Source organism: Petaurus breviceps, unplaced genomic scaffold (assembly GCF_028583685.1).
Source record: "Petaurus breviceps papuanus isolate PSGF00001 unplaced genomic scaffold, PetGlider_PUasm1.0 98, whole genome shotgun sequence".
In the NCBI taxonomy this organism is placed as follows: Eukaryota; Metazoa; Chordata; class Mammalia; order Diprotodontia; family Petauridae; genus Petaurus; species Petaurus breviceps.
The window spans coordinates 30983170-30993391 of NW_027187460.1; the positions used below are offsets into that span (position 1 = coordinate 30983170).

The window sequence follows — 10222 nt, forward strand, 5'->3', positions numbered from 1 at the left end:
AGGTGGCGCACTGAGTAAAGCGTCGGCCCAAAGTCAGGAGGACCCGAGTTTGGTTCCAGCCTCAGACACTTAACACCCACACAAAAAAAAAACCTAGCCGTGGAACCTTGGGCAAGTTACTTAACCCCAATTGCCCTCCAAAAAAGCAAAAAAAAAAAAAAGTAATTCTATCAATACCTATTTATTTCAAGGACATATATTGTGATTTCATTCATATTAGTGCTTGTTCCGCTGCTGCTGATCACAGTCACTTCACATCTTGGTAGGGGGTCTTTCTGTGTTGCTGAAGCTTAAAAAAATCACCAGGTAGCCTACTTGATGATCAGCCTTTACAAACTTAGACTGTCTTGGGTAACAGATATATGTTCTCTTGTCAGGTGCATATTGAGGCCTTTCCATTTTGGTAGCATCTGCCAGGACTTGTATCCTAGTGACATAACCTTTGTATAGCAAGGGTCACCATGTCAGGGTGAGGCTTTAAAGTAGTACTTTAGTGGAAAAATTACATTTCAAATATATTTTTTAAAGTAAACATTTTCCATTTACTGATCTATCTAAATCTAAGCATTTTGTAACTGTAGTACCACCTATCTATGCTGTTAGGCAGTTGACCTTTTAACATGTGGGTGAATAGTGCAAACGCTTTCAAATTGGATTTTGAGAGCTGTTTTTATCTAATCTATTAAATTATTAGAGCAAAGCCAAGCCACAGATATGACATCTTAGTGCTGTCATTCAGTAACCATTTGTCCCTGGCAGCTTTCCTGCGCTTTGCCCTGCTGCAGTATTATCACACTCACACACACAAAAATTGGGACTATATATTACTAGAATTTCAGACTTTCACAAAGTTGGTATCTCTTACATTTTTATTAAAGGAATAGTAACAAATCACATTTATCAAATAGTTTTGAGATTTACAAAGTGCCTTCTTCATCAGCTCTTTGAGGTGTAGATAATGCAGGTCTAAATATTAGATGGATTAATTTTGGTAGGAAGAAGGAACATGACTTGCCTTGGATCTTGCTAATACTAGGTTTAAAATTAGAATTTGAATGTAGATCTTCTAATTTTAAGACCAGTGCCTTTTACACCATACTGCAGAAATTGTCTTTAACAAGTTATTTCTACTGCTTCTCTTTATGCTTTCTCCTCTCCACTAAAACTCTCCAGTGGTTTACAACTACAACTTTTTTTGTAGAAATTACAACCAAAACGAATAACTAGTTAAAAAAAACTGTGGGTATTGGGGCAGCTATGTGGCGCAGTGAGTAAAGCGCCAGCCCCGGAGTCAGGAGCACCAGAGTTTGGATCCGACCTTAGACACATAACACAAAAAAACTAGCCGTGTAACCTTGGGCAAGTTACTTAACCCCAATTGCCCTCCAAAAAAGCTAAAAAAAAAAAAACAACTGTGGGTATTGTTAGATCATACTTATGAAGAAATGAGAAAAGAAAGGTAGGTGAATGAGGAGGAAAGAGAGAAGGCAAAAAAAGAACAGGAAAAGTTTTCAGATTGACAATATGGTGATGATGTGGTGGAAGCAGAGGTTTCTAGACTAGCAGGAGAATTGAGTGATGAGTTCCTGTCACAGACTGTCAGAAATGAAAAGGATGATACAATTGTGACTTCAGCTGTCCAGATCTCTGCTGGTGTCCTCTCTCTGCTAAAAGTAGAGCAATTGATAAGTTCTTGCTTCGCTGGTAATTTCTGTCTTAGGTTAAGGAAGTAACCTATTAAAAGATCAGGGTGGTGAAAAAGACACGAGGCCCTGATTTTACATCTTAGAATTTTGTGATACATGAGAGAACACTGTATAATTTGATGTGCGCTTTAGACTTTGGAAGCATGGACTTAAAGGATAGATAGGACTCCATAGCCTAATACTGAAAGGGAAACAGACTCAAAGAATGATGAGACACTATCTAGAATGGAATTCTGGTGACCCTGTTGATTCTGATGGAGAAGTAGAGATGGCTATGGCTGAATAGAGGGAGTTGATCACTGAATTCAGATTTTAAAAGGGCTCATAGGAGAAAAGCAAGCAAGGATAGGGATTAGGACAAAACAATGTGAAAAGCCTCTGTAAGACTAGTTTCAGGAATACTAAGGGTAAGTATGATCTGAGACTTACAGAGGATACTAAAATTAACCTTTGAGGGGAAGGGGCAAGATGATCAAGGAAGGGAATTGAATTGAAGAGGATACGTTCTTCTTGTGAATGGGAAGATAACCAGACAGACAAAGCAGAACTGACAAACTACTTTGCTTTTGTTTTCTTCCACTGAGGAGAATGGATTTCAATTTGTAAAGCATAGAACAGAAGTGATCAACAGGAAATTAAAATCCAGAATATATAAAAAGATAACTGCTGTCACAGAGCTCAAATCCCTAGAACTAGATTCTTCCATTAAACGAAAGACCTTGTGGTAATGACTTCTGATCTGTGGTCACTGTTATGTGATCTTTAAGGCATTCTTGGAAAGGGAAGAGATACCCCAAATTGAAGGGAGATAAGACTTGTGCTTCTCTTTAAACTTCTACCTGTAGTTTCTTTTTCTACCCTCTGGAGCAAAGTAGAACAAGTCTGAAATATCTTGTGCACATAACAGCATTTTAAGCATATGAAAATAGTTGCTATATTCCCCCAAAATAAGTCAGTCAGCAGGGATTTATTTATTAAGTGTCTTTTAATAATTTGCACTGTGCCAAGCATTAAGGGTACAAAGACAGAACTCAGTTTTATTGGGGGAAACAAGTAAATACAAGTTAATTTTGGGTGGAGGACTAATAGCTGGAAGAGGATCATGGATATGCCATGTAGGAATTGGCACTTGAGCTAAGCTTTGAAAGAATCTAGGGCTTATCCTGTGCAAAGTCACAGAGATGGGAAATGGATATCATGTATGAGAAACAGCATAGAGACCAGTTTGCTTGAACTATAAACATCCCCACGTGCTTCACCCAATTTCTAAACCAGTCATTTAACAGGTATTTATTAAGCACCTGCCAGCACTGTAGTAGATCGTGGGCATACAATACAAAGAATTAAATAGTCCCTATTCTCAAGGAGTTTACATGTTACTAGGGAAGCAAGTACCTACTGCATGTAAGTATATACAGAATAAATATGAAGAGAATAAATACAATATAGTAAAAGACAGCACTAGCAATTGGAGGGATTGGGAAAAGCTTCATATAGAAAGAAGGTAATGGGGCGGCCAGGTAGCACAGCGAGTAAGAGCACCGGCTCCAGTGTTGAGAAGACCTGGAGATCGAATCCCGGGCTCAGACACTTAGCACCCACCCAGAAACACCTGGCCGTGTAACCTTGAGCAAGTTACTTAACCCCAATTGCTTAGGGGCGGCCAGGTGGCTCAGCGAGTAAGAGCACCGGCTCCAGTGTCGGGATGACCTGGATCAAATCCGGGCTCAGATACTCAGTACCACACCCAGAAATAACTGGCCGTGTAACCTTGAGCAAGTTACTTAACCCCGATTGCTTTAAAAAAAAAAAAAAAGAAAGAAAGAAAGAAAGAAGGTAGTGCAAGAGCTGTGTCTAGAAGGATGAGAGGGAGTCTGTGAATCACAGGGAAGGAGGGAGTGCAGTTCAAGCCTTGGGGGAAAGACAGTGCAAAGACATGAAGACTAGGGATGGAATACCATGTCTGAGAAACTGTGAGAAGGCCAGTTTGGCTAGATCACAGAAGTCAAGACAGGGAGGCAAGGTTGTAAAAGGCTTTATAAAAAAAGAGGCAGTAAGGAGCTACTAATTTTATTGAGTATAAAAGTGATATGGGTCAGATTGGCAGTTAGGAAAATAATTTTGGCAGCTCTGTGGAAGATAAACTGATGTGGGGGAAAGATGAGACAGACTAGTTAGGGAGATGTAATAATCTAGGCAAAAGGTCATGAGGATATGAACAGGTCCTATAAGACCTATAAGAGTAGAAATAAGAGTCATATGTAAGTGATGTAGTGCAGGTGAAATGACAAGATTTAGCAACTGCACTGGCTGTGTAACCTTGAGCAAGTTACTTAACCCCAATTGCTTTATAAAAAAAAAAAAAAAAGATTTAGCAACTGCTTGGATATGTGGGGTAAAGGAGAGTGAGGAGTCAAGGATAAATATTGTGGTTATGAACCTTACAAGACTACTCAGAAGATTGATGGTGCCTTTAATAGGAAATAGGGAAGTTTGAAGAAGGGCATGTTTAACGGAAAAGATGATGAGTTGAATAACATGGGTTTCTGTCTTTTTACATCTTGGATTTGTTTCAGCTTTTCAGTTTTCTTCCTCAAATATGGCACATAGAATAGAACCTGTCTTGCACTTGGGTTCAAAAAATCAACTGCATAAATATAGTTTGGGAAAGACATTGATAGAAAGTAGGTCATATGGAAAAGATCTAAGGGTTCTTTTGTATTTCAGGCTTAATAAGAGTTAGTGATGTCACATTCAGAAAAACTAACTTGATCCTAGGCTATTTTATTAGAAGTATAGTATCCACAAGGATGGAGGTGATAGTCCCACAGTCTACTCTGCCACTGGAGTATTGTTTCTAGGTCTGGGCCCCTTATTTTATTTTTAAAAATGTTTTCTTGGTGCCATTTGTCTATGTGACAGTTATTTTTTTCATAGGAAAAACTCTCCCTTGTCCCACTCAATTGAATTCTCCCTTGTAATAAAGAAAAACATTTGACAATATATCTAACATTCTGTGTGGGTAGGTCTCATTTCCTTCCCTCTCACCACTTACTAGCCTGCCACAAGAAGAGAGATGTATTTTATTATGTAGTCTCTGAGACCTTCTTTGGTTTTTCATTTGTTCAATTTGAATTCCTTTTAGTGATCATATTTTTTTTACATTATAGTCATTTTATCTGGACTTCTGGTTCTGCTTACTTCATTCTACATTAGTTCATAAAATCTTCCCATTTCCTTGATTTTCTCATATTCCTCATTTTCTACTATATAATAATAGTTATTTTTACGGCACATTTTTCCAGCCATTTTTAACTCTCCAGCTCAAGGTCAATGATCCTATTGTAGGCTAGGTGCCACATTTTAGAAAGGTCAGTGAAAATCTAGAGGATTTCAAAAGCAATGTATCGAGATGGTTAGGGGACTGAAAACTACATTATACATGGATCAGTTGAAGGAATTGGGTGTGTTTAACTTAGAAAAAGGAAGACTTAAGTGAGAGGGTGGGGGTAGGAATGATTCTAGTGTTCAAATATTTGAAAGGTTGTCATGTGGAAGAGGGATTACACTTGTTTTCTTTGTCCCCAGACTGCAGAAGTACATATAAGTTGCAGAGAGGCAGATTTGGTGGACCACAAGTAAAGAAAAATTTACCAAGAATTGCAGTTGTCCAGAAGTAAAATTGGTTGCATTAGGTGGGTAGCTCATCATTGTAGGGCTTCAAACAAAGGTTGAGTGGTAGGCAAAGTAAATAAAAACTTCCTGATAGTCACAGCCAAAAAAATAGAATCACTTGTTTCAGGGGGTAGTGTGTTTTTATTTACTGGACATCATCAAAGTAGAGGTAGCCTCTGTGACCATGTTATGGGGATGTTGTAGATAGAATTCATGACTTAGATAACTTGTGTAGCCAGATCCTTACTAACTTACTTACTAACGGTCCTTTTTAACTGATTATATAATTTTGTGATTCTCTTTCTCTAGTAATGTTCCTGCAGTGTCCAGGATTTGAGGGCCTCTCCTTTGCTAGTACTTCCTGGTGTTTAAGGCTAATGACAAAGACTTTATTATGGGTATAGGCAGCAGTTAATATCTGAGCAACCACAGGATTCAGAGCTAAGAGTTCCTTAGGGATTATTAGTTCAACTTCTGTTATAAATGAAGAAACTTAATCCCAGAAAAGTTAATTAATCAGAAGAAGAAGAGAATTTTCAGTGACTACATTATCATTTCTGAGAGACACATGAATTTTTGTGAATGCCACAAGACTGTCAACTGTTTATGGTTAAGTTAAGCAAATTTGAGATTGATATTTAGGGTTCTTTGTCCTACTATGCTGTTTATTCTCTAAAAGAGAGGTAGTGAGGTGGTACATTGGATAGAGGGCTGGGCCTAGAGTCAGGAAGACCTGAATTCAAATACAGCTTCACACACTGGCTGTGAGACCCTGGACAAATCACACAACCTCTCTGTCTCAATTTTCTCATCTGTAAAATGGGGATAATAATAGCAACTACCCTCCAGGCTTGTTGTAAGGATCAAATGAGATAATATTTGTAAAGGGCCTGGCATATAGTAGGCACCTAATAAATATTTGTTTCCTTCTTAAGTCATCCTATTTTCATATGTTCCTAATACAGTCATTCAACAAAATATTTATTAAATACTTAATAGTTTGCAGGACTCTGTGTTAAATTCTGGGAAGATATAAAGAGAGAAATAAAACATACTCCCTGCTCTTAAGGAATTTATAATCTTTTCTTTTTTTAACTTTTTCTTTTTTTTTTTTGAAGGGGAGAAGGCAAGGTTAAATGATTTATCCATGGTCACACAACTAGTAAGTGTGTCATATATCTGAGGCCAGGTTTGAACTCAGGTCCTCTTGACTCCAGGGCCAGTCCTCTATTCACTGCACCACCTAACTGCCCCAGGAATTTATAATCATAAGGATTGCTAGTAATTGTATCATTTCCAGGCTTTCCTGAAAGCTGACAAAATTAGGGGCATTACTGTAAGCTAATTGTTTCTTATATCAATCATGATAAGCCACTGGCTAGTCAAAAGAATTATCATCTATAATCTGTGGTAGGAGATGTCTGGTTCTACTCAACTGAAGGGATTTGCTTAATTTTGACCCCAGAAACAGAGAAACTCTTTCTCTACCTTTAGTGTTGAATAAGATGTACCTTGTGAACCAGGGCCTTCCACAAGAAATATAAGGAATACTGAGGAATATAGACCAGATTCAGTCCTAGGACCCTCACACCAGAGGAATCAAGTTCTCTTCCTATGGCCCCACTTTAATCCTTCAGGTTAAATAATATTCTCCTATTGGCAGTCTATTTTTCCTCTAAGAAGGGCACTGTTAAGGAAATCTCTATCTGGGCAGCCTGTACCACCTCTCTCAAACTCACAGGACTAAGACTTTTCTAGCTCAGATTTCCCTATTAGGTAACCCCAAGACTAGGAAAAAAAAATCTGTTATTAGGATTGTTAGTACTTCTGTCCTGTGCTCAGAAGAGGAAGCAGACTGAAGATGGCATCCAGGAACTGTAGATCTAAGTATACCAGTCTCAGAGCATAGGGGAGGATGGGAGAAAACTCCCTCCCCCACCTTAATTCTGCCTGGAAGTCCAAGCAGGGAAAAGGGCTAGATAGCTCTCTTTTATAGACCATAAACTGGTTCCTCCAACAAGAATCTGGCTTCTTGGACTTTAGTCAGCCAATCAGAAAGAGCCACCCACAGTCACTGGAAAACCAGCCAGGGATATCCTTTTCACCTTTTAGCCAGCAGTTAGAGAGCATGTCTCAGCAAGTGGTTAAGGTGCATTTCTAGGTGCTTTGGAGGTCCTTTTGACAAGGTTTCATGCCCTATAATTTCATCAAGCTGATTAGGGGTGGGGGAACTCATCAAAAGTGATGACAATTTTCCCTGATTATCCCCCATTGCATCACCTTTTAGTAAAATACCTCTCATAATACATAGTTACATTTTATATTTTGGAGTTATTTTAATAAATTATATATTACAGATCAGATTCCATTTTAAGTAAAAATTCACTGATGAAAGTATTTCCAATTTCCATCAGCAGATGGCCCATTATAATAGAATTGTATATCTTCTAACACTTAAATTCTCTTATATAATTTATTTAGTGAACCTGCTTTTCCCCCAGATCTTTATTCTTGATTACTTTTTAAAAAAAATTGTTTGGTGGGGTGTCTAGGTGGTGCAGTGAATAGAGCACTGGCCCTGGAGTCAGGAGGACCTGAGTTCAAATCCAGCCTGAAACACTTAACACTTACTAGCCATGTGACCTTGGGCAAGTCACTTAACCCCAATTGCCCTGCCTTCCCCCCTCCAAAAAAAAAAGCAAAAAATTTTTTTTGGTGTTCAAGGTCCTTCATAGCTTAGCCTTCTCTACGTTTCTAGTCTTCTTAAACCTTCTTACACCTCCATATTCCCCATCCAATGTACTTGTCAGTCCAGTGACACTGGCCTCCTTGCTGTTCTTCAGACAAAACGCTCCATTTCTCAGCTCTGGGTAGTTTTTCTGTGCCCCATGTCTGGAATCTTCTCCTGCTTCATCTGTGCCTCCTTTAAGTCTCAGCTTAAGTTCCACCTTGTACAAAAGCCTTTCCCAGCTCCATTTAGTTCTAGTACCTTCCCTCTGTTGGTTATTTCCTTTTTATCCTGTACATGGTGCATTTGTACATATTTGTTTTCATGTAATCTGCCTATTAGACTGTGGGATGCCTTGGGAGTATTTCCTTTTTTTCCCTTTCTTTGTATCCCCAACCCTTAGCACAGTTCCTGACATATAGCAGGCACTTAATAAATGCTTCTTGATTGACTGATGAACTTTTCCCCATATTTTCCCACTTGTTTTAATTTATCTTTCCCTTCAACAGTAATCGTTCCTTTATACATTCAACTCTTATCTAAGATAATGATCCATAAGCAAAAGTGTCAAAAAGAATCAAGCCCTAACTAGGAGATGAGGTGGTCTTTAACCAGGGTTTCACACAGTCACATAATTTCATTGGTGGAAACAATACTGGCCAAAAAAGTATCCTTTCTGCAGTACTCTGAATGTGCTCATTTAATTTTTGCTTGAAGATGTCCAGTGAGGGGTTGCCCATTGCTTCCAAAGGAAGCCCCTTCTATTTTCAGACATCTCTAATTGTTAGGAAACTTTACCTGATGTCAGGCCAAAATTTGCTTTTTTGCAATTTCCACCTGTTGACCCTAGCTTTGCCAGGCAGAACAGGTTTCCTCTTCCACATCACAGTTTGCAGATATCTGTGCATAATGCCTGACACGTAGGAAGTACTATATAGATGTTAGCAATTACTATTATACTATCATACCCCTGCTGAGCCTTCTCTTCTCCAGGCTGAGCATCCCCAGTTCCCTTAAGCAATCCTTATATGACCTATACTTAAAGCCCTTCTTGGACACTCTTTAGCTTATCATTGTTCTTTCTAACATGATATTAGTACTCCAGCACTGAGTACTCCAGATGTGATCTGAGGAGGACAGGACTGTCACCCCCTTATATCTGGACACTACCTCTAAATACAGCCCAAGGTTACATTAGGGTTTTTTTTTTTTTTGGGTGGGGGGGCTTGACTGTATGTTACACAGTATACTCACATTGAACTCAAAGTCCATTAAACCCTCTGGGTCTTTTTTAGATAAATTTCTATTTAACTATGTCTTGCCTGTCTTGTACTTGTGAAGTTAGTTTCTTAAACTGAAGTATAAAACTTTACATTTGTCCCTATTAAATCTCAATTTTTTTATTTGGCCGGGTTGTACAGCTTACCCAGATTGTTAGTACTACCCATCTATTATAGTAATATTATAATAAATAATATTAATTATTATATATAATAATTATTATAAATAATAATAAATATACATAATAAATATATAGTAATACCCATCTATTGTGCTGACTATCCCACCTAGCCTTGTGTCATTTCCAAGTTTGATAAAGATGTTTTCTATGCCTTTATGCAAGTTATTTATAAAAATATTAATGTGGAGTCAAGCACAGATTCCTGAGGCATTCCACTAGAGATGTGGACATGGACTTTTAATGACTGCTCTTTGAGACTAGTTACTCATCTAAGCCCTTGGATAGGGATGGGGATTGGGCCTGTAATTTCACTGGCATAGGGAATTTCTGTATCCCTCTACCATTGTAGGTTGGTACCTTCTCTGCAACTTATAGTCACCTAGAGCAGAGGTGTCAAACTAGCTATCAACCAGATTAAAACGTAATTGGGAAATGTTTAACAAAATAAATAAAAATACGATATAACATAGATTATGTTAATTTATGGTTTTCTAAGCCAATCTGTGACCTACTGTAAGGGTTATGGGATTTAAAGATCTCCCATGCCCCATGGACGTGCTGACATAGCAGAGCAAGAGAAAGTGAAAAGCTGAGCTAACGGTCCTGCGGTTGGCAGTTGGTGGCAGTTGCCTTTTTTTTTTTTTTTTTTTT

The 10222-nt window shown here is 38.3% G+C and overlaps 1 protein-coding gene across 9 annotated transcripts in view; it reads left to right on the plus strand.

Moving 5' to 3' along the window:
* ZHX1 (zinc fingers and homeoboxes 1) overlaps positions 1–10222 on the plus strand; it is a 43442-nt gene that overhangs the window by 17668 nt on the left and 15552 nt on the right. The gene's annotated exons all lie outside the window — the stretch shown is intronic.